General features: G+C 41.1%; 1 pseudogene; it reads left to right on the forward strand.

Moving 5' to 3' along the window:
• Positions 1 to 16,333: 16,333 nt before the first annotated feature.
• LOC135879861 (uncharacterized) lies at positions 16,334 to 23,225 on the forward strand (annotated as a pseudogene).
• The last annotated feature ends 403 nt before the right edge of the window (positions 23,226 to 23,628 follow it).

The following is a 23,628-nucleotide window of genomic DNA, read 5'->3' on the forward strand; positions in this document are numbered from 1 at the left end:
GAATTTGCTGCATTGACACTGATATTTAAAGTAGCCTAGAAAATGTAGATAAGTTAATAATAAATATTATTTTATATTATTAAGACTTACTGACAGGTTATAAAGGTTTATGAAGGATGGAAAGCAAGGTTGCTGGCTTTTGATTTGAGAATATCACTTTGTGAATGCAACTTTTGTGTTTTACTTGCAATGTCATAAATTCAATCTGAAATCACAATTATCATTGTATATGTATTTTTTTTAAGAGTTGCAGTTTTCACTCAGAGTGACTGTTGCACTAAAATTTCATAGCAAGTGGTGAAAGTAAGTGTGTATCTTTTAAGCCTATTTTGTTAAGCAATATTTTCAAGTCTGTGTCCAGTTCTTGAGAATGACAAAAGTATAGATTTGTTCAGTTTTAGTGTTTTTGCACACTCAGATTTCTAGAGAGAACTTTGTCAAACAAAGTTTGTATATGGATGTGTTATTTTAACCTGGGTTTAGAATTATAATTAAAATTACCAGTATTCAAAACAAATGTATTCAGAGATATTTTTGGTAGGCTTGTTTAAGAAAATATTTTTGTAGACTGTAAAAATTACAATGAAACACTTACTAGCTGTCCAATTTAAACATGAAGCATTGCACATTAATTGCTCAAAAATATATCAGTGGCATAGTTCCCACTGCATTATGCATGCTTTATTTTATTATTGATTGGTCTCGATTTTGCTTCTAACTTAATTTCTTTCCCATTCATATCTTTGTAGGTACTGTAATTCTTTCTTTACTTGGTCCTTAATTTTAGTCTGATCATTTCTGTCTCATGTCTTTGATGTTTTTCTAACATTTAAAACAGAAAATGTATACTTTCTTGAAGGAGCTGTAGCTTGTAGATTGCTGAGTGCCTTTTGTGAGTTCAGAGTTCATATTTGGGACCTTATTCTGCAATATGAGTAATCCCTTTTTTATCTGAATAGTCCCATTCATTTCAATGAGATTATTTATGTAAGTAAAGTTGCAGTATCAACCCATTGGCTTGGATTTGGCTCCTACTGTCACGCTGCCTGGTATGGGACACAGCTAAGAGTGCCAATCTCAGTTCAGACTGCCAGAAAACAGGGCAAGCACCCCAAACTGGTGGTATATTCTATTAAGATTTCACCAAGTCAGTAACAAATGTGTGCTTCCAGAATGCTGTACTAGCTATTATGGAGCCACAGACAGTCCCCTTCAGGCCCTCTAACCCCTCATACACCACCCAGAAAAACCAGACTTCTGTGATAAATTATTATTAAAACCACAAATCACATATATTGGGTTCTTCCAGTTCCAAAGAACCAGACACTCACCCCAGATCAATATGTACTTCTAGATCTCACTCAAAAACCATGCTGGTAGACAATCTTTTAGTAAACTAAACTGAAGGTTTATTTTCTTTTATTTTTATTTATAATCAACTGTAATGTATATGATTCACTTTAACCATTTAATAACTCTCTCTATTATATATATATATATATATATATATATATATATATATATATATATATATATATATATATATATATATGTGTGTGTGTATATATAATAGAGAGAGTTATTAAATGGTTAAAGTGAATCATATACATTACAGTTGATTTCAGAGTTTGTAGATCAAAATAATATCAGTGATATTAAATCTGCTAGTTTGCAGTAAGTCTCTCTGGATCACCCAAAAGATTGGGGGTCCTCAGTCCATTATTCAAAGCTTCCCTTTGTTAGAAATCATAGTTAAGGCTCTGAGACTGTCACGGAAGTCATGGATTCCGTGACTTTCTGGGACCTCCGTGACTTCTGCAGCAGCCAGTGCGGCTGATCCAGGAGCCGTCTGAGCAGCTCGAACAGCCTCTGGGTCAGCTGCACCAACCGCTGCAGAGGCAGTCTCGGGCCACCGCCCCCCCGCCAGCAGCAGCAGGAGTTTGGGTGTGGGAGGGGGTTCAGGCCTGGGGCAGGGGTTTGGGGTGCGGGAGGAGATAAGGGGTCTGCGCAGCACTTACCTCAAGGAGGGGCTCCCCAGAAATGGCGACGTCCCTCCACTCCTTGGTGGAGGCGTGGCCAGGCAGCTCTGCGCGCAGCCTCTGTCTGCAGGCACTTGGTTCCCGGACAATGGTAGCTGCGGAGCCGGTGCTTCGGGTGGGGGGCAGCGCGCGGAGTTCCCTGGCCGTCCCTCCACCTAGGAGATGAGAGACATGTCGTTGCTTCCAGGCAATCACGTGGAGCCACGTAGGGAGCCAGCCAGCCCCCCAAACCCCTCCAGCACCAGCGGGGGTCCCGGGCCACGCGCTGCCGCCTGCCTCCCCCCAGCACCAGCGGAGGTCCTGGGCCATGTGCCACTGCCCGCCCACCCCCCAACAGCAGCAGGGGTCCCAGGCCATGCACCACCACCCGTCCCCCGTCCCCCCAGTACCAGCAGGGGTCCCGGGCTGACCCCCCATGCCCTGAGTTCACCCTGGCGTCCCTGGCCCCCTGCCCCAGAACACCCACAGAGCCCCTGGGCCACCCCCTTCCCCAGAGCACCCAGGTTTTAGTTAGGGGTATATAGTCATGGACAGGTCACGGGCCGTGAATTTTTGTTTACTGCCTGTGACCTGTCCATGACTTTTACTAAAAATACCCGTGACTAAAATGTAGCCGTATTGGAGCATAAGCTTTCGTGGGTGAATACCCACTTCGTCAGAGCTCTGGAAATTTCACCCACGAAAGCTTATGCTCCAATACATCTGTTAGTCTATAAGATGCCACCGGACTCTTTGTCGCTTTTTACAGATCCAGACTAACACGGCTACCCCTCTGATAATTGGAATAGCTGATTATCCTTAATGGCCCATCTTCCATGACTGACTGATCTTAATGTAAATCTGTCTTATCCAGGAACACAATATGTTCGAGATATAAACACATAGCAAACATTCATAACTTCATATACAATGACAATGCATGCATATAAACAGGATAACATTGTTCAACAGATCACAACTTTTCTAGTAGTATCTTACAAAGCATGCTTTGCGTAGGATTTATCACAACTGTGCAACAGGGGTTCTGCATCAGTGGTTATACCGTAGTGTAAGCATGGTCATCTTTCTTTTTATACAGCGTCACACCTACAACTGAAGGTTGGGATCCAAGTACAAAAGTTAAAAATCCAAAGAAGTTTTATCCTTCCTTTTTTAGTTTTTAGAATGTATTTGAGTTGATTGGTGTAGTGGGGGGGAGAGAGAGAACAATATTATGTGGTGATACTATAAGACAGGATTTATTAAATTTAATTTAGATTTTCAATGGTAATGTGAAAAATGTAAGTTTTATAAGCAATAATAAGAAAAAAAAACCCTTTTTCCTTAACGAGAGATGTTTGAAGCCAATCAGGATGCTGAAAAACTAAAGCACTTATAAAAAATCCATTCAAAATATATGCAAATCCCAGTTTTGCTACAGACATTGGATCCCTGGAAAGCAATATGATACGTAACTTCTCCTTGAGGGAAAATACCCCCATAAAACTGAGAAGACAACAAAATAACATGTATTGTATTTACCTTTGCCATAACCCTTAAGAGGGGAAAAAAGAAAGTAGTTCTCTTTTTAATCTTTCAAACTGAGTTTAGGGGATATTTAATAAAATGTAGTTGGGCTTTTTATTGCATACCCCATTCACAAAGTATGATCTACTCTTCAGTGCCCAGCCCCGTCTGAGAGAGGTGGTGATTTGGAGCTAGTGCAGCTAATCCCAGAACTACTACTTCATTCTTTGGCTAATGTGCAAGAGCAAGTCAGCACCTTGTTTCCTGTAAACTCGGGTGGATTTTCGAAGTGTTGAACTGGGATGTGCACAGATGTCTTGACTTGTACAGTTTGAATGCTTTGACCCCCAACTTAGTTTATTGTACTTGACTCTTTGAGTTGGCAGCACAGTGCAGTGCAGTCTGTTACGTGCGTCTCAGCTACGTTAGTAGCCAATCATTTTTAGCTGTGTAGTGTAAATCTGAAGTTCAAGCTCTGTAGCATATAAATCAGGGGTTCTTAAACTGGAGGTTGGGACCCCTCAGGGGGTCGCAAGGTTATTACATGGGGGGTCACGAGCTGTCCGCCTCCACCCCAAACACCGCTTTGCATCCAGCGTTTCTAATGGTGTTAAATATATAAAAAAGTGTTTTTAATTTATAAGGGGGGTCACACTCAGAGGCTTGCTATGTGAAAGGGGTCGCCAGTACAAAAGTTTGAGAACCACTGATATAAATTCATGTATGGTATTTTTTAATAGACTTGCTCATTCTGTGCACTTCTAGATTTCCAAATATGAGCAGTCTGTTTTCCCACCTGGTAGGCCTATCAGCTGATTGTAATAGATCGAAAGGACTCTGTATACAGCTTCAGGGTCTTCCTATTGGAAATAACCATGTAAATGATCCTGATGCATTCTTATAGATTTTTTTTTTTATTACAGACCATGAGTAATGTTCAGACAAATGAGAGATTGGAAAACATCACTCTACAAAATAGAATATGGTTTGTCTAGTACTTCAGTATTGTGCTCTATCACAATTTGAAACAATTGATTAGAGGGACAAGTCCTTACATATTAGTGTCTGTAACATTTAAAATACTGTGGGTGTGCCTGGTCTCCTATTGAAACTCAGCCATAACTCCCGTTATTAGTAATGGGAGTTCTGTGTGTGAATTTATAGCGAAATAGTGTGTACAACCAACTCTGGAAAGCTAACTTCACAAGGTAGCCTCCAGTTCTCCCTTCAGGGAAGAATTCCTGAGCATGTACAGGGGGAGAAGATGTGGCTTGCGGTTCTAGGCTCCCTGGTGATATTAGGTTCTGTCTTTGCCATTCCTAGGGCAGTTACATAAGGAGCTAGTCATTACATATATCGCTCTGGGTCCTTCTATCACCAGGAGGGCTCCTCAGAGAGAGAGAGATGTAGCTGCATACTTTCCTGCATGGAGCTTTCTGCGTTCCCCTTGACAGAGCTAAAAAGCACAGACTAAGGAATTAATTCTGAGGGCAGTGGAAATATGCTGGTTCTTCCATATATGTCAGGGTATGTGTAAGTGTTCATGCCCCTTATGCACGTGAGATCAGTTGTTTGAATAGCAGTGTTCATCGGGGTGCACATGTGCCCTGTGCCGCCTTCTGCCCCTGTATGAGGGCATAAAGGGTGGAGTGGCCCCAACCCTTTCTGTTCCCTCTTCTTATCTGCGGTAGTGAGTCGGGACCTTGTCGGTGTCCCATCTGCTAGTCTGTAGCTCCAATTAAAACTCTTCAGAACTCTTATACTTCACACATGGTGGACTGCTGTGAATGAACGTGACCCATTTGGCCTGATTTTGGACGGTCAGACCCCCTTTTACACCCCACTTTATAGGGCATCTCAACATAGCAGACTCTAAGCTTTCAGGCTTCAGTCCCTGCCCTTCCTATGGTGGGCTGATCTCTTTAAAAGATGGGCACAGGAGGTGCCTCTTCTGCTTGGGCAAGAGTAATTTACTGGTAGATGCTCAGTATACCAGTCATTCTCTTTGAGAGCTTGCAAGTTGTGGGATACTCAACTGAAGCTTTGTTTCCTGGATCAATCAATGACTGTCTCTTCAGATCCCAAAATAGGTACAAGAGCATAGCAGGTACTGGGGGTGGGGGGTTGGGGAACCATCCATGACCAGCCCATCTAGCAAATTTGTGATGCCTAAAATTATCATGGAGAAGATTCCAGCAGCGAACAAAGACCCAGAACTGAAGTTGATACCATCAGCATGGAAGCTAGCGCTGTCACCTTTGGTACCAAAGTCTGGCAGTGAGAGAGGCTGCCAACTTGCGGAGAGAGATCCATGCTAGTTCTAATCTAGCTAGCATGCTAAAAATAGAAGTGGTGGGAGAGCCTCGCTGCCGAAGTACAAATCTTTCCAAGATGCTGAGTATGTACAGCTACAGAGAGGACACTTGTGCATCGTTTTCTTGCCATGAGCCTTCCTGCTACAGTGGTCTCCAGGCCATTTATATGCCTTTTCACCAATTTTTCCTTGTCTCAAGGTCAGATGGGACAAGGCTCATCCTGGTAGCTCCATACTGTCTGAGACAGTTTTGGCCATCAAACCTATTGCAAATGTCCTGTCAGCCTCCCATCCATTTCCCAGACTGCCTGAACGAAATAGCTTACAATTATGGTCATGTATTGCACTCAGACCCAAAGTCTTTGCACCTAATTGCTTGGCTATTGGGCTGGTTGAGCACTGCTGACAGAAACTGCTCCTGTTCAAAAATTCTCATACAGAGCAGAAAGCTGTCCACTACAAAGTCCTAGTCCTTGAAATGAAAAAGATTCTTCATATGGGAAGCCTAACACCATCTAGACCCAGTAGAGGCTCAGACACAGATGCTGGAACTAGGAGTGCTGGGGGTGCTGCTGTACCCCCTGGCTTGAAGTGTCTTCCATCATATACAGCAGAAAGCAAAATGTGGCAGCAGAAAATTCTTCAGTGACACAAACTGCCCCTGGCCTCTGCTCTGAAAGAGAAGGAGCAGGCCAACACTGCCCACATATTGGAAGGAGATGGGACAAACATGTCCGTGAGATGGGTTGAACCTGCACACCTCCCAGGCAGCTTCCACCATGAAATTTCCTGCCAGTTGTGGCTGGAATTGTAAACTGCTTCTCCAAATGGAACCTGGTTGTGGATTCCACCTTGAGAGCAGCTGCTTGTGTGAGTGTAAAAAATATCCCTGTACCCCATAGGGGTAAACTGACTCTAGTATGTTGGAAAATTTGAATATTGTCTGACAGCATTACCCAATGCTGCATATATTTCCAGTAAAGTTATGATTACACTTTTATTTTGGTCATGTGCCAAGACTAATGGTGTGTTTTAGAGATGCAGAAAATTATATTCATAAAAATGGAAATTATAGTGCGACTACACACGAAAACAAACTTTCCTATGACACTGTTGTTTGCTTAAAAACTAAACAGTATACAGTTAAAACCAAATTATGTGCTCAGACTTTAAACTAAATCTAACCAATCACTGTTTTTCCTTACTTGTCCATTGTGGAAAACTAAATATTTGCTTTTGAAGCTAAGCTTCTGTCTGCTGAACATCTTCTGCTAGCATTTTTCTCAGTAAATAGAAGTATTCCCACCTCTGTTCACTAGCTAGGCTCTTCGGTGGTTAGAAAATAGGCATACCGCTTGCTATCTTTTTTCGTGGGAGAAGTGGAGAATGTGGAGCTAGGACATATTTTACTTCCTATAATTGCCTTCAGCAGATTGGACCTAGGCCTGGCACAGTAGCACTCCCTGATGGGCACAATAGCAGACCCTATCCTTGGGAGTGCAGGGACTGCCCCCTCTTAACACTATCTAGCATACAGACCACCCCAATGGAGGCAGGGGACTAAGGAACTAGAGCTGGTCAGGTGGCAGCAGGCTGTCCCTCCCAAAGGGTTGGTTCACTGTGTGCTCTCCCTCTATATGCCAAGCAGCTCAGATAGGAATTGTCTACTGAAGCATAGTCCCTCCTGGAGTGCCTCTTAGGCAGCATGGCTCTGTGCTTTTTCCAGTGCAGACCAATGACTAAATGCCACACTCAGACCTCAACTGAACAGCAGTCTGATCAGAATCACCTTTTTCCGCATGGAGATTTTGTTGTGCAGAAAGCAGAAATACAATGGGTATAGAAAAAGAATAAAACTACTGGTGTGTGAAAAGATGTTTGGTGACAAAGCAGAGCAGGATGGTTCTGAAACAATTACAAAGGGACAGGTTTGTTACACTTTGGTGTATCTTGTGGTTCTTCTTTCGCCATTAAAAAATTCTAGCTGTCATTTGCTCATTTTTACTATTTAGTTTAATGGTTTTACTTGGTGAATTATAGTTATTTCACTAAAATATCACTGACAAATAATAATCTCAATTCCCATTAAAAATTATTAGATGGCATCTCTCTAGATTTTGAAATACTCAGCTGTGCAAACAGTTTCTTACCTCTTTATCAATCACCTTTAAAACTGTGAGGTCACCTCTCAGAAATCTTGTCTCCATTGAAAATAATCCTTTAAATCGTGCAGTTGCTCCTTATGTTCAAACAGGAGACATTTGACACAACTCTTCTCAGCTTGAAAAGTTCCTCCTCTTTCTCCATTGTTTCTCCTACTGTTGTCCAGTGTTCCTGTATCTTGGTGAGCATCCCAACCAAGGAGGGCGACATTTGGCTTCTTCACTTCCTCACTGCTTCTCCATGTGTTGGCAATAGTGATCACTTGAGGACAGTCAGCCTGATCCTGTGAATCCTCAATACATGCAACTCCCATTGAAGTTACCGGCGTTCTGTAGGCACTTACAGGATTGGGCCCTAACAAAAAGCATGTGTAATGCAAAGTAGAGGAATCTGAGTAGTTGTGGGGAGAACAGAATAGTAGTGGATAAAAAGTTACGGAATGGCAAATTAAAAGTTCCTCTTACTGTTAGTTTTAGTATTTTATAGTATGGAGTCTAACCCATGACTTAGATTAGAATTTGTCAGCAGGACACTTGTGGTCTAGTTTTTAACTGCAGTAGGAAGACCTGGTGTCTGAAAAACATTCAGAAGAATATTGCATTATTGCACAAGATGAAGGAAGAAGCACCAAATGGCTTAAAAGGTAAATCTGACTATCTGTTGTCTTTTGAAATGGAGGGCAGCAGCTGCACACTTCTGCACAACCTTGTGTAGTCTTTTAAACCTGTACAAAGTGGGTATAAAAATGCTACTAAATCAAAATGGGAGTGTTCTTGTACCCACTTTGCCCATTTGTAGACATCTACACCAGTTGCAAGGTAGTGAAGAATGAGGCCCTTATCTCTATTGTGTACCATTTAAAATTGACAGAGTAAAGTAAGTTGGCCCCATCAATACTGTATCCCTCTGGTGATGGGAAGAGTATGTGCTGTGCCTATTCCTGCATTGGAAGTATAGTGAATAAGAGGGAAAATGGAGCATTCTTTCTAAGCTCTGCCCACAAAAACTTTAGTAGAACGCTACCTGATTATCATGGAATCTGGCTATGATTCTAGTTCTGACACAGATAAGTAACTGTAGTAGATAACTGATGTATTGATATGCAGTTCTTCTATAAAATGAGCTGGCAAGGTTGTGACTTGGTATGTTCAAGGCCAACATATTTAGAATAAAATGGTCATTTTAGTTCTTCTGCACACATCTTTTCTCTGAGTTCATGCAAAATGCTGGCTTTGTCTCAAGTGGTCCCTTCTCATAGTTACTACATTAAGTCCTGTTCTAAAGGATGAAAACTAGGAAATGAAGTAGTTACTGAGGAAAAAAAATCTCCTAGAGATTAACAGCATCTTTTTATCCATCTTTTTTGCAACAGGTAAATCACATTGCAAGCACAGCTAGCATTACTTATCTAACAACTTGGGATTTACACATATTCCTAATGGCTTTCAGAAGTTTAATAAAGGACTTGTGTTGATCTGTTTTTGCACCTTTTGACATGTCAATCAATAATGATACAAAACTGTAAGATCAATTTCAAAACCTCTCAGCTTCCTCATAAAAAGTAACTTCATTGACTTCTCCGATAATTTTACTAGAAGGTTGGTTGGAGAGACCTTAAATGCATTAATTATACTTGTATCATTATCAATATATTGCATAATATTTTTTATCACATTTTGGAGCCTACCTAAGTGGCATCGGTTTGGGGTCCTAAGGAAGGTTTTCAAGAAATCATTTATAGATTTGTGAAATGATGAAGTTGTGCAGATAGGCCAGAAACCAATAATGCTATGTACCTGTAACAGAAGACAGATGTTTGATGAGGAAGGTAAAAGCATGATTATTTTCATTTAACTAGCAAGTTGCTTGAAAGGACATATTACACAATCTCTGTCATATGTATAAGACTCAAGATTATAAAGCCAGAAATTGATCACTGTGATCATCTTCTAGTCTGACCTCCTGTATAACACAGACTGTAGAACTTCTCCAAAACAATTCCTGTTTGGACTGGAGCATATCTTGTAGAAAAACATCCAGTCTTGATTTACAAATTGCTAGTGATGGTAAATCCACCATGACCATTGATAAGTTGTTCCAATGATTAATTAGCCTTGCTGTTAAAAATCTGTACCATATTTCTAGTCTGCATTTGTCTAGCTTCAGCTTCCAGCCATTATATCTTCTTATACCTTATGTTATAGCTTTTTTTTTTTTTTTTTTTTAAAGAACTGTGTGAGAAACATGTCTGAGAGCCAGCTGGGATATAGTGAAGATTATGGCATCTTTACCATAAAGAACATCTGTTCACCAGTACCAACTTCCTTTTGAAAGACTGTAATAGTTGCTTTAATGAATGGTAATTTATTTATTTGATTGATTGATTTGCCAGACTAGTCTAAAAGGATATAGGTAGTAATGCAGAGCGTACTGAAATGATAAGCATATCCTAATTGTAGCTTGATTAAACAGTGGTTACTCAAATTGCTTTTAATATATGTGTCTATGTCCACTTAGTCCAGAACTACTTTCCCTACTGTAATTTTAAATGTGTCAAGCTATGGGATTTCCACTGTTTCCTTAGGGAGACAACTCTACAGTCTAATAGATGCCGTCCTTGGGAAATTTTTTCTAATAGTAAGGTTTGGTTTGGTTTAATTTCAGCCCATTGTTCTTGGGGGGAAAAACCAACCTCCTCTTGACCCATCCTAATTAATGTATCTCCCTCCTTGACATTTAATACCTTTCAGATATTTTTAACTTGTTCATTGTTTATTTTGGGGAAAAGTTGATCTACATGTAACTTATTCCTAGAGCTATGTGAAGCTGGTGACATTTTTTTTTTTTTTTTGATAATTTTTTGAAGGATTTTTGTTGTTGTTTTCCCTTGAAAGGATATTGCAATCCTCTAATTCACTTTTCTGAAAATAGATTTTTATTTACTAGAAAAAATATTAAAAATTCAGTCTTTGAAGCTAATTCTCCTTGAAATAAACTCTTTTTCATTTTGGGGACCTGTCCTAATCAGATAATGCAAATAGTTTAATTGAAGCCAATGAAACTATGCATGTAAGTAAAGCAAGCCTGTTTTCACTAGAAAATGAGTACATTTTAAATGCAAAATGGGCCTATTTTTTTGTTTGTAATGGAATGAAAAAAACCTCCATACTTTGAGTAGATTTAATTGTGAATATTTCATATACATCTTGTTGACTTGATTGCAAGTAGATAATTTCAAAGAGAAGTTAATATCCCTGTAATGGGAGCAATATTTGAGAAGATGTAAACTCTTCCGTACTGAATAACTCACTTACCTCCTAGATTGAATCACGCTGTTGCAAAATCTTTAATGTGCTTGCTGGAGAAATTATTCTTGAGAACATGTCAAGATAATATGGTAGGTAGGTAAGTATATAGCTACAGTCCTGTTTTATGGAATAAGTGGAAGTTCTTTGTCATTTAAAGAACACTTTCCTAAACATGTTAAGGGAATACCCCACAAAATATGTTCTGTCTTGAGAGGGGGGATAGAATGTAGTGTTTTAGGGGAAAAGGAGGATTTCTACTCCAAGATATTTTCCAACTGCAAATACATCAAGTATCTCTCTCTAACGGAAAAATGAGCAAGAGAAGTGTACAATGTATGGCTTCACTTTCTCCTCCTCCTCCTGAGGCAACACTTCTCTGTTTTTCATACAGAGAATTATAAACCAAAGAATGCATACTCCATATTTATCACTAACCATGGCTTTGGAACCCTGTATGTGCCTAATATAAAGAAATGTTGCTGAAGGAAGTGTTGCTGTGAAAAGGATATTTACATAATAAAGAAGCACTAGCAAGTAGAGCTTTATCTTTGATACCCCATTGCAAACACTGCTTTTCCGCTGGCATGGGTTGATGGATGGGATGGACAGGAGACAGGGCAAACTATATTAAGCACCCAATGCAGAAGGTTTGAGTACTCCTTATTAAAACTTGGAGCCAATCACACTTTCTATATTGGGGTTGAACACAGTTTAGCCTTGGCTTATGTCTGAGACAAAACTGCGTTCCACCACAATTTAGGAGGGGAGTTGCATGATATCTTGTGTCAAACACAGCTACAGCTACTGCCCTGTGTAGATATAGCTTGGTAGTCTGTTCAAAACAGTGGTATTATAAATGCAACTTATAATAACAAGAATACACTCTGCCCTTGTTATGTGTTCTGATGAAGTTTCTGTTTGGTCTCTCCCTTCATTTATATATACATACATGTATCATTTAGAGAGAGTTGTGGGTCATTTAATCTAGCTCTCATCTGCATGTCAATGAGGCTCAAAGTCTATGAAAAGAATTAGCTGGTTGAAAATGTTTATACAAGTTTTCTTCAAATGCAGTTGACATGAAAATCACCCTGTCTGAAACAATTGTCTTTTGAGCTATGGTGCAGCAAAGTAAGTGTGTTAACATTACATGACTGCGGAATATTTCATATTATCAATTAACAGTCTCGTAGTAATTCAAAGTGAATACAAACCTAAATTAATCAAATATAGCAAATCAAATATCTGTGTTCAAACAGATCAGCTGACAGTTTATTTATTTTGATACTTTCATTAAGATTTAGCATACAGTGCATTAGCTTTTGCAGAGTACATGAGCCAGGTATGCTGTTTCAATTTTAAAATAACAGATATTAATTTCCATTCTCTTTGGTTTCTCCTTCAGGACTAATTAAAGCAAACAAGTTTATTTTTCTAGGCACCATTCCAAAATGTGCAAGTGCATGCATTCTGGTTTAATGCTTTGAGTGCGATTTTTCTTCTGCTTAAATCTCTAAGGAAATACAAATGTGTTTCTGGAAATGGATTGTATTTATTACTATCAAATTCAGATTGGTACTTGACAAACTTTGTGGTCTGTCTTCAAAAGAATGTTACAATTCAGCTCACTCAGTTGCCTAAACATTGAATGCTTTTTAAAAAAATATATGAGTAGTTCAAAAGTTTTCTGAGGGGGTATGTGTCGTGTCATTCCATATTCTTTATGAAAATATGCTTATGATATGAATATGACATAACAGATATACTTTATGCAAGATGGCTCATGTGAAATATCATTGGAAAGGTTATGATTTACTGAATGTGATTATCCTATTTGTATGCCTGTATCATTTCTGTATCTGAAATTAGGAATATTGACTATGTACTGTATCTGTATTTCAACTATGCTACTTTGGGTGACACCCACTGCTAACACTTCAGGTACAACAACTGAAAAGCCAGACAGGGCAGATGGCCCATCAACAAGGACAATGGACTGGAAAAGAGCTTAGTCTTCCTGTGAATGTGTAGGTCAGCCTGTGAAGAATGGCTACAAGGGCCCTACAGAGTCAGGTGGTCTTGTTGTGACAGATTTATGTTACCAATCTGCGTGGGGCTTCAGGTGATCAGGCTGAGGTCGCAGGATCTTTAGGGGAGGAGATGAAGGAACACACCAAGTGACTAAGTTTAAAGCTTTATTAACCAAATAACAGCGGTGAGTGCTGGGTGCTCCCCACATCACTCAAGGGAAGGAAGAAAGCATTAGCGCCCGAGCCCTAACCCACTTTCATACTCACACACGCACAACCCAAGGCTGGCCAAGCCTGGGTGTAATGTAAGAAGAAGAGGGGGAAGGGTAGATGGGGTTCTGTCCTGTGCACAGGCCGTCTAGGATCCGCTGTTGATCTCCGACTTGCTTCAGCTCTCGGGAGGGTTTTAAGCCCTGGGTTCTTCTGGGGGCGTTTTAGTCCAGGGATCCTTGTCTCCCGTGCTCTCTGTAGCAGTCCGAACCGGCCTTCTGTAGCTCCCTTAGGTTCCCCAAAACACATCAGCTTCAGGGTCGCAAGACTGTTGTTCTTCCACTCACTGGCCTTCACAATTTTTCTCGTTTTGCAACACTCTTCAGGTCTGTCTGGTTCAGCTCTCCTTTCCCACAGGCTTTTGGCTGTTTGGCAGCAGGGAGCTTGTTTGTGTTCATTGGCCTTGAGCGGCAGTTTCATTCCTTATCTTCGAGCCTAGCTGAATCATCGAGTTAACCCGTTCCTTTCCCCCTTCCTCCACCTTCGGCCTCTCGCAACCTGCAAAGGAATCTTTCATTCCACACTCACACCTTCAACCCTTCCCAAAATCCTTTCCCATGCATATATAAGTGTTAGCAATATACAACGCTGGTGCTTACCCAGGGGACCCCATGGGTGGTGGTGGGGGGGAGTTTTATTGTGACATTGTCACCTGATACTGAAACATTACCTGGGACTTCTTGTAACTTTCCACTGTAAGGGAAGGGGGGTCAAATTAAGAAACAAAGGACTCCCATTTTATGCAAATCCTATTTAAGGGTGGGCAGTAAAGTAATCCAGGTCATCAGTTCTCCCCTGCTACTCCACCCAAGATGACTGCTGGAAACAGCTAAGACTGAACAGGGGGAAAGAACTGGTCCCAGGCTGGAAGGGCATCTAGCCTGTGAAGAAGATTATTAGAACCACATTTAGGGTGAGAACTTACATGTAACCAGTTTCTTTAGTGTATTAAGCTTAGTTTGCATACTCTGTTTTATTTTCTTAGTAATCTGCCTTGTTCTGTCTGCTACCTCCTTAACTACTTAAAATACATCTGTTATAGTTAATAAATTTATTTCTGGTTTATAATATAACCCAGTTTATGTGATTTCTAATGGGGGGGGGCGCGAGAAATTGTGCATACCCTCTTCCACATTGAGGGAAGAGGCAAATATAATATATCTTTGGGTCTGTACTCCAAGGGAGGTAGACATCTGAGTGCTGGAGCAAGTCCCTTAAGCTGAGTCTTCCCAGAGCTGATCTGCAGCTGGGTGTGGCTCTGCCTGTGTGTGTGTTAGAGGAGGTTTTAAGAGCCTGGCTCAGCAAGACAGGTAAAAGGGGGCCCATGTTGGCAGAACAGGTAGACTCAGTGGTATCTCAGCACATCAGGTGACTTCCCAAGGGGTCCAACCCATCACAGAGTATTAAGGTGAATTTTTCTTTTTTTAAATATTTAAAATATGCAGTAAAAGCTTGTTCACGAGAGAACATACAGGAATAGTAATGAAAAGCAGGCAGAGAAGACCTATGAAACACCAGCTAAAAGTCAGATACTGTCTCCCTACTCATGTAGGGTAAAATCTCACCCCATTGAAGTCAGTGGCAGAGCTCCTATGGATTTCTGCGGAGCCAGGATTTCACCCATTGAGTAATACTTTACTTCTAGAGTCAGGGTATATCTACACCAGGGGTTGGCAACGTTTGGCATGCGGCTCGCCAGGGTAAGCACCTTGGCGGGCCGGGCCAGTTTATTTACCTGCTGACGTGGCAGGTTCGGCCGATCGCGGCCCCCACTCGCCGCGGTTCACCGTCCCGGGCCAATGGGGGAGGCGGGAAGCGACACGGGCGAGGGATTTGCTGGCCGCGGCTTCCCGCCACCCCCATTGGCCCGGGACGGCGAACTGCGGCCAATGGGGGCCGCGATCGGCCGAACCTGCCATGTCAGCAGGTAAATAAACTGGCCCGGCCCGCCAGGGTGCTTACCCTGGCGAGCCGCGTGCCAAACGTTGCCGACCCCTGATCTACACTTTAAAATGGTACGTGGCGCAGCTGCAGCACTTCAGTGTGGACACTGCATACATTGGGTTTTCCCATTGGTGTAGGTTATACATTTCCCCGAGAGGCTGTAGCTAGTGCTGTCTACACTGGGGGCTAGTTTGGTATAACTACATCTCTCTGGTGTGAATTTTTCAAAGCCCTTGGAGACGTAGCTGTACCGATGTAAATTCCTAGTGTAGAACAGCTCTAAGTAAGTATGCAGAGTAACGTACTACTCAGCATAAGTAACAGCATCTTGCCCTTATGATCATACTTTACACCCATTCCTTGCTTCTAGATATGCAAGTTTTATACAGACCTAAAATTGTCTCTCACAGTAACCATTAAGGCTACGCCTACACTGCACACTACTGGCAACACACCTACGGCCTTGGCTACACTTGCGAGTTACAGCGCAATAAAGCAGCCCCAGGCGTCCTAGCTCACTCCCCATCCACACTGGCAAGGCCCGTAGAGCGCTCTGACTCCACAGCTACAGCGCTGCTTGTACTTCACCTCGGCGAGTAGAATAACATTTGCTGCACCCCTGCTGGAGCACCATGGCACCAGTGTGAACGAGGTATTGCGTTACTGTGCTGTGATCAGCCTCCAGAAACTTCCCATAATCCCCTTAAGTCAAGTGGCCACTCTTGTCATTGTTGTGAAATCGGCTGCAGGAATGCGGAAATGCCCTTTCAAAGCTCCATTTCGGAGAAGCCTGCTGCTTATAATCTCCGAGAAAAGCAAACATTTACTGTTTGCTTTGAGTGAGTGAGAGAGAGAGGTGGGGGGGGGAAGAGGGGGGTCTGAACTTATAAGACAGCATGCTGACACACTCTCAGCACCCCAAAAACCCGCTCTCTCTCCCCCCACATACACACAACACACTCCCTGTCACACTCCACCCCACCCCACTCCCATTTGAAAAGCACGTTGCAGTCACTTGCTGGGATAGCTGCCCATAATGCAGTGCTCCTAATGCCGCTGCAAGTGCCGCAAATGTGGCCACGCCAGTGCGCTTGAAGCTGTCAGTGTGGACAGACTGCAGCGCTTTCCCGACTGCGCTCTACGAAGGTGGGTTTAACTCACAGTGCTCTACATCTGCGAGTGTAGCCATGACCTAGGTGAAAATCAGTCTGTGCCCACACTGTGATGTGCAGTGAAAGGCTCTGGTGGGAGGAGGTTGCAAGGAAAGGCTCCAACAGCAGAGACCTGCTGGAGCCCTTCTCTGTTGCCTCCCCTGCCAGAGTCTTTCCCTGCTGCTGGATCCTTTCCCTGTGGCAGGGGAAGACTCTGGCAGGGAGACACTACACTGCTAAAAATAGCAGTGTAGAGTGGGGAGACTCTGCTTGGAGATGTAGAGAGCCCTGAACAGAATGTACATACCATAAGGGTTCAGGCATGTCTTTACTCAGCTAAGCAGTGCCTTGCAGTCTACACTGCTAATTATGCCTGTGCTAGGGTTGTGGAGGATTTCCCATGCAATGGGCGGGGTGGAAGCTTTGTATACCTGAGAAAGTCTTGAGGCTTACATGCAAGCACACACTTTTCTTGACCTCCTTTGAGACCCCTTAGCGCAGCTTCTGTCTTTCTCGCCAGTGGCTGGATGGAACTCTTTGTAAAGTTTTGCTGAAGGGGCCCTGCTCTACAGCATAAAACAATAATGGCCTGCCTGTCATTTTTCCCCTGTGCAGTCATTGCTAAATGCCTATTAATTTCAATAGAAGCAGAATCAGGCCCAGAATTTTCCGTTCTCTCTTTCCAGGGCTGAGTATGGTGTTTCTGCAGGCTCTTGTGGCTATAATTCAGTTTTTTAAAGTTTTTTTTTTTTTAAAATAGCATCTCTTAATTGTTTGAGCATCAGTATGCTTGGTCCCATTCCAGTCTTCGCCCTATTGGTAACATTTGTATAATGATTGTACTTGTGTGCTGATTAAAAGCAGTGCTTTCACTCTGACTTGCTTCAGAAGTAATAGACCATTATAAATGGCTGCTGTGAACTTTTGAACTCAGGGGAACTCCTGAATAAATGTGATAAGGGATAAGGTAATCCTGGTCTCAGAATTCACTCCTCCAGTGAAGTAAATTACGTCATTTTCAATCCAGTTGTTCATTTTTCTTACAATACATTGTTCCTTCAAATTCACCTAAGGTCTTACAAAAGAATAAAAAGGGTATTTTAATTTTGAAGTTGACTGTGTAGATAATTCCCCTTGTACTATGTATTTTTCTTGGCTTGCTTAAAAGGGAGAAAAAAAGTAAATAAAACAAGCTAGTACTAGAGAGACGCTTAGTCAGTGAGAGAAAATCCAGACGTTGCACTTGACAAGTAATAGAAACAATGTTATTTAACATAATTTTTTTTAAAAGAAAAAACCTTGTGAGATTCCCAAAACTCAGAAAGATGGGTTGAACAGTACACTAGAGATTGCATTGTAGTATTACGATCCCTCATTAGACTTATTACTTTCAAAATAGTGTCACAGTATGTCAGGTTGTCATTTTATCTGAATGTGTGAAGCTGAAATGAAGTATTTTAGCTGAAAATCAACTGTCAATTTGAGTAACAACTTCTGAGTTTTCATTCCCAGGCTGGTCTATTTAAATCTTTAATGATGAAACAGTCATTTCACCTTAGAGTTATTGAGGACAATGTAAATATAAATAAGTGAGCTGTATTTTTTGTGTGGTTTAATTAATCCCTACTGGGAAAATTAAACTGTAAATACATATACATGGCATACAAATAGAGCTGCAAGCTATAAACTATTAATATTTTGTATTGTGATAGCACCTAGAGTCTTTAATCAGTAGCGGGACCTCATTGTATTAGGCATTGTACCAATACTCTTTTGTGAATATATACTTCTTTTTATGTTTTGTACCCAAAACTCCAAGAGGATTTCAGTATATGGCACTTAAAGCCATACTTGGACCTCCTACAAGCAAAGTTTTATACAGAGCCTCATCCAAAGCTTATTGGGAGTCTTACCATTGACTTCCCTGGGGTTTGGAGTAGGACTCTGCTGCCCATGTTCCCCCTGTTTGGTTCTGTACTGTACTTGTATCCCCCACCCCCACCCCCAAATAGACACACACTGTAGCAGTGATCCTGGATGTGTGCTTTCCTTCAGGCTCAAGCAGCTGGATGACTGAGATTGCCATTACAGTGCCAAATTCATCCTTAGTGGTACTCTGCTGAAGCCAGTAGTGTTCCAGCAGGGATTAATTTGATCCAGAGTCCCAGATAATTTCTGACTGCTGCCAGAATTTACTGAAAATCTGCCTTCCAGAACAATTTTAATTGGGTGCTGCGGTTTAAAGTCCAGGCAGAATAGACTGAACAGAATAATTTGTACTGTTCTGTTGGTTTGAAACTGAAGAAGCTTGGTTATATTTTCTTAGCTCTTTGTAAGGGCAAGTCGACATTACAAAATAAGTTGACCTAAATTAGGTAATTATTACGGTGGTTCACGTCCACCCCTTGTCCCTTGTCAGTGTACAAATCCTCACCAGAAGCGCTTCCACCGACTTAACTGTGTGGGGCATTGTGGGGCACTGACAGATGGAGCACCCCCTGCCCTGGGGCCGACAGCTGGAGCTCTCTCCCCACCCCCTCCCTGGGGTCGACAGCCGCAGCCACTCAGAGGCCAACAACCAACAGATGATGTAACTGAGACACTGAGTCGCCATAGCTACATCAACCTAAGTGCTACACCTCTTGCGGAGGTGGTGTTATTGAGTCGGAATAGTGAGTGACTTACATCAGTGGGAGCAACATTGTAATGTGAACATTTACAGAGTTAGGTCAACGTAAGCTGCCTTACGTCTACCTAACTCTATAGTGTAGACCAGGCCTTAATGTTAGTCACGGGATAAAGTTGTATGACACTCATCAGGTTTTAAGTATTGCTTCCTAACAGGCATTCATTTGTACTGTATACCCAATATAAAGATTGTAAAATCTTCCACTATGTCTGTGAAGCTTGTTTATCTTAGAACTGCTGTACATATTGCCCTCTCTTGAGCATTAGATAAGTTTATTTTTGATCTCAGACCTATAATTGTGTAAAGTAACAGTCTCTAATTAAAAACCAACCCGCATGGCATTCTGGATTTAGAGCATAAATCTTTAATATTAGCTTTTGCACATGTGCACTTAAGGAAACCTAGCCTTTTGTCAACCAAAAGTATTTACATTTGAGTTATTTTATTTGAGTTGAAAGTTTAAGTAAATCCCCAAGTACTTTAGCATAGTAGTTTTGAGATGTGGAAAATAGTTTACTGTTTATCCTTCAGCTGCATTTCTTAAAATCATAACCCAAATGTATATTAAAGTGATGGCAAACCTCTTTTTAATTGTTGCTCTTGTATCCATGAATAAATCTGTTAGCCGTGATTATCAGTGATTTGTTGTTTTGTTTTGTCTTCAACAAAGGACATTTCCCTCTCCCTCTTTCATCCCCTCCACTGCTCACTCAGAGCAGGGTTAGAGACCATTCTAGGCTGAGGAAGGCTGGATGAGAATCTTTTCTGAAGCAGCTCATTTCATCTATACACTTGGCTCAAGGGATCGTTGCAGAGCACCTTTGCTCCAAGGCTTTTGCAGTTTGCCCAGTGTAGGGAGCAAGGAACTGAACCATGTATGTATCTGCTGCTCTTTTCTTTCTGCCTTCCCTCCCACTCCTCTTTTTCTTCACTCTGTCAACCTCCCTCTCTCACCCACCCACCCCAACACACAAAATGCGTAAAGAAGAGTAAGATGCATGAAGTGGTAGGTCACACTAGACCAGGCCCTCTCAGAGGTCCAGAGAGGCCCAGGCCACTTCCAGCTTTTGAGGCCCCTAGCCACAATAAAAAAAAAAAAAAAATACAACACATGAAAACAAAATAAGGCACCAAAAAAAGAGTGAGACATAATTTGAATATTTTTTTATTTAACAAATGCTTTTCTAGCCTTTTTCTGTGCAAATGCACTAATTATTGAGGGAAAATGTAGCTTTCGTGCAATGTCACAGTTGATATTAAGCATGGCGAGCCCATTCAAATGCTCTTGTCCCATAGTTGAACGGTGATAGTTCTTTACCTGCTTCAACACATTGAAGGTGCGTTCATCTGAAACCACTGATGCAGGCAAACTGACAAAAATACGCAATGCAATTGTGATATTAGGAAACACCCCAGAGAGTCTAAGTTCGAGTATTTCTTGAAGCAATTCCTTAAATTTGCAGCTCTAAGCTGAGAGTGTCACATTTTGATCCAATGGGGATGCACATGAAAACAAGTTGCGAAACTTATCAAATGCCAAAAAATTAACAAGTGTCTAAATTTGAGGTCCCCTTTGAGCTTGAGGCTCAGGCCAAATGGCCCTCCTGCCCCCCCGCCCCCCATCCGATTGGCCCTGCACTAGATGTATTTGTGATCGGGACTTTCTGTCCCCTTGGAGTTTTGCTGTTGAAAGAGACATATTTTTGCCATCCTTTTGCCATTTCTGATATATCAAAAAGGTAAACTGAAAGAATTATTTTATGCTTATTTTACTTGCCATTATTATCATAATGTGTTTCTGCAGGCCAGTATTACCTGAGAACAACTTCTGTTTTACATTTTTTTAAAAAAATCTTTTCCCTCTTAACTTCTTGTCCCCGTTCCCCCCCTTGCCTCTCTGCCCTCCCCCAAAAGGAAGAATTTTTAAAATGACTTGTTCAAGGATAACTTAGATGTCAAATTTGTTTTTTCCAGCAAGAAAATATAGGTGTCTCGAGGTTTGTTTTTTTTAGCCACGTTACTGTAACTGCACTTTTCCCAAAGAATAGAAAATGGCAGATACCTGGTTAAGTAGAGCCAGAAGAGAAATCTAACAAACTAGAGACCACATCATCCATTTTTCAGCTTTTTGGTGGTGTTTAAAAGGAAATTGAAGCAGGATTCCAGTTTTCAGCTTCAGCCTCAGGAAAGATGTGGTAGTTAGTCAGTGCACCCAAGATTTTTAAGTAATAGTTGTTTCTCCAGCAGGTAATAAATAATTAAATTTCACTTGTATTTTTGGTTGGCAAAAGCTACCAAATAATAAGATTTCCCCGTTCCTTTTTTCTTTTTACCATTTTATCATGAATTTCTCTCTGTCTCTGTCCTTAGCCTGTTTTTTTTATTTTGTGTGTGTAGGCAACAAGGTTTAAGTTCTGATAAATCAATTTTATTTGGGGGAAGGGTAGCAAAGAACAACCTAATATTTTGGGGAAACAATGAATGTTTCTCATACCTGAACAGGAAGGGGAATGTGATTTTTAGCAAAACTGCATAACCCCTACATTATTTGAGGTTTAGCATTAATTACAATACAGTGCACGTGAGAGATTATTATTTTATTATGTATTTTACAAATATCATATTTCTATCTTCTTTAGTTAAGTAATATCCTTGTTCTTTCTCACAATAGTAGTGCCCTAAAAATACCCATTGGGTACATATATTTGGAGTGCTGTGGTTTGTGAGGTTTTTTTCAGTATTGCATTCCATCAACAGGCTGGATTATTTTATGGGTTCTTCTCAGCTGTTGGAGTAATATGTATGTGAACCATCTCACCAGACAGATGAAATTTTTACAGGAATTCTTGAAGTCCAAAACCTTTCTAAGGAGCAAAATACATTTGGGAAAACAAACCAGTTAAGAAACATGGAACTTTTTGCTGTCATATCAGAGATGATCACTTGCTTACTCATCTGATTGCTGTGAGCTTGGTTGGAAAGATATTGTTAATCTGTTGTATCAGGAGGTGCATCACTGGACATTAGTGAATGTCACTCGTACTTATTTTCAGCATTGCATTTGTTAATCTTGCTAAGAAATTGGTGGTAAATGTTATGAAGATTGTTCACACCTCCCGTGGTATGTTGGATTCACCTAGCTGCAAAGTTCTCCTGTTCGCAGCAGCACTGACTGACTGTGACTCTTGCCATATGATTCACGGTATATATAGCATTGCTCTGTTGTGTTAAACTATAACAAGTAATCTACCCCTGAGTGACACTCCAAGCATGGACCAGTGCAAATGTTTTTGGTCATTGTTTTTGCTATTTGGGTTGCTGGTATTGCAGTTTGTTGTCCAGTTTTAGCACGTAAGAAAAGAACGCATAGCTGACTTCAGGAAACAAAACTTACCAATGTTCCAGCGACTTTCTTTATGCAGAATGTAAGGTTGAGTACAGAAATAAAAAGTAGAGGGTTGTTTTTTTTCCTATGGGAAAATATTTGTGGTGGTTATTGACCTTCTTCCCTTGTTAGTTTTAGTCTTTCTCTGTTTTCAAAGAGCCCTTCTGCTCTGGAACCATGAGAAGGCAACATATGGTGGCATTTGGATTGGGAATGATGTTGCAGAGACTAAGGTCCTCAGAGCACCTAAAGTTGTATCATTGATGTTTCTTGTTTCTGCACTCTAGGTTTCTCATTTTATCCTCAGGTGTTACCAAAAGGACCTAGACTCCTGTTGTTTTATGCCAATGATCCTCACAGTTCTGTCTTCAGGTTATTCATAAATCTATCGGTCCTTATCTTCTTAAATTGAATAATTACAGTTGAGGGTAAAGCTGCTGTCTTTCTGTTCCCAAATGAAAACAAATCAGTCTGCTGTACCAAAATTTGTTGTGCCTTCTCCATACATTTAATAACAGAAATCAATTGGATATACTGCAATCCGAAGAGGAATGGATTTTAAAAGTAAAATAAAGAAAAACTGGAATAATGTTAATTATTGAAGCAAAACTCTGGTAAGACACACTTTTGGTAGTACATCTTGCTGCTGTATAAGGATATTGTAGCTGTAGACACTTGTTTATACCTGTTTGTGTGTACCCAGTCTGTTATGTGACTGTCCTACATTTTGTATCTTGTAATTTATGTATTGCATATTTAGTCGTATGTTACCTCACGGTGGGCAGGTCTGTGTCTGGTTCAGATGGGGCACACTCTTCTAGGTTATTTG

The sequence above is a fragment of the Emys orbicularis genome, chromosome 6, assembly GCF_028017835.1.
Source record: "Emys orbicularis isolate rEmyOrb1 chromosome 6, rEmyOrb1.hap1, whole genome shotgun sequence".
Lineage (NCBI taxonomy): Eukaryota > Metazoa > Chordata > Testudines > Emydidae > Emys > Emys orbicularis.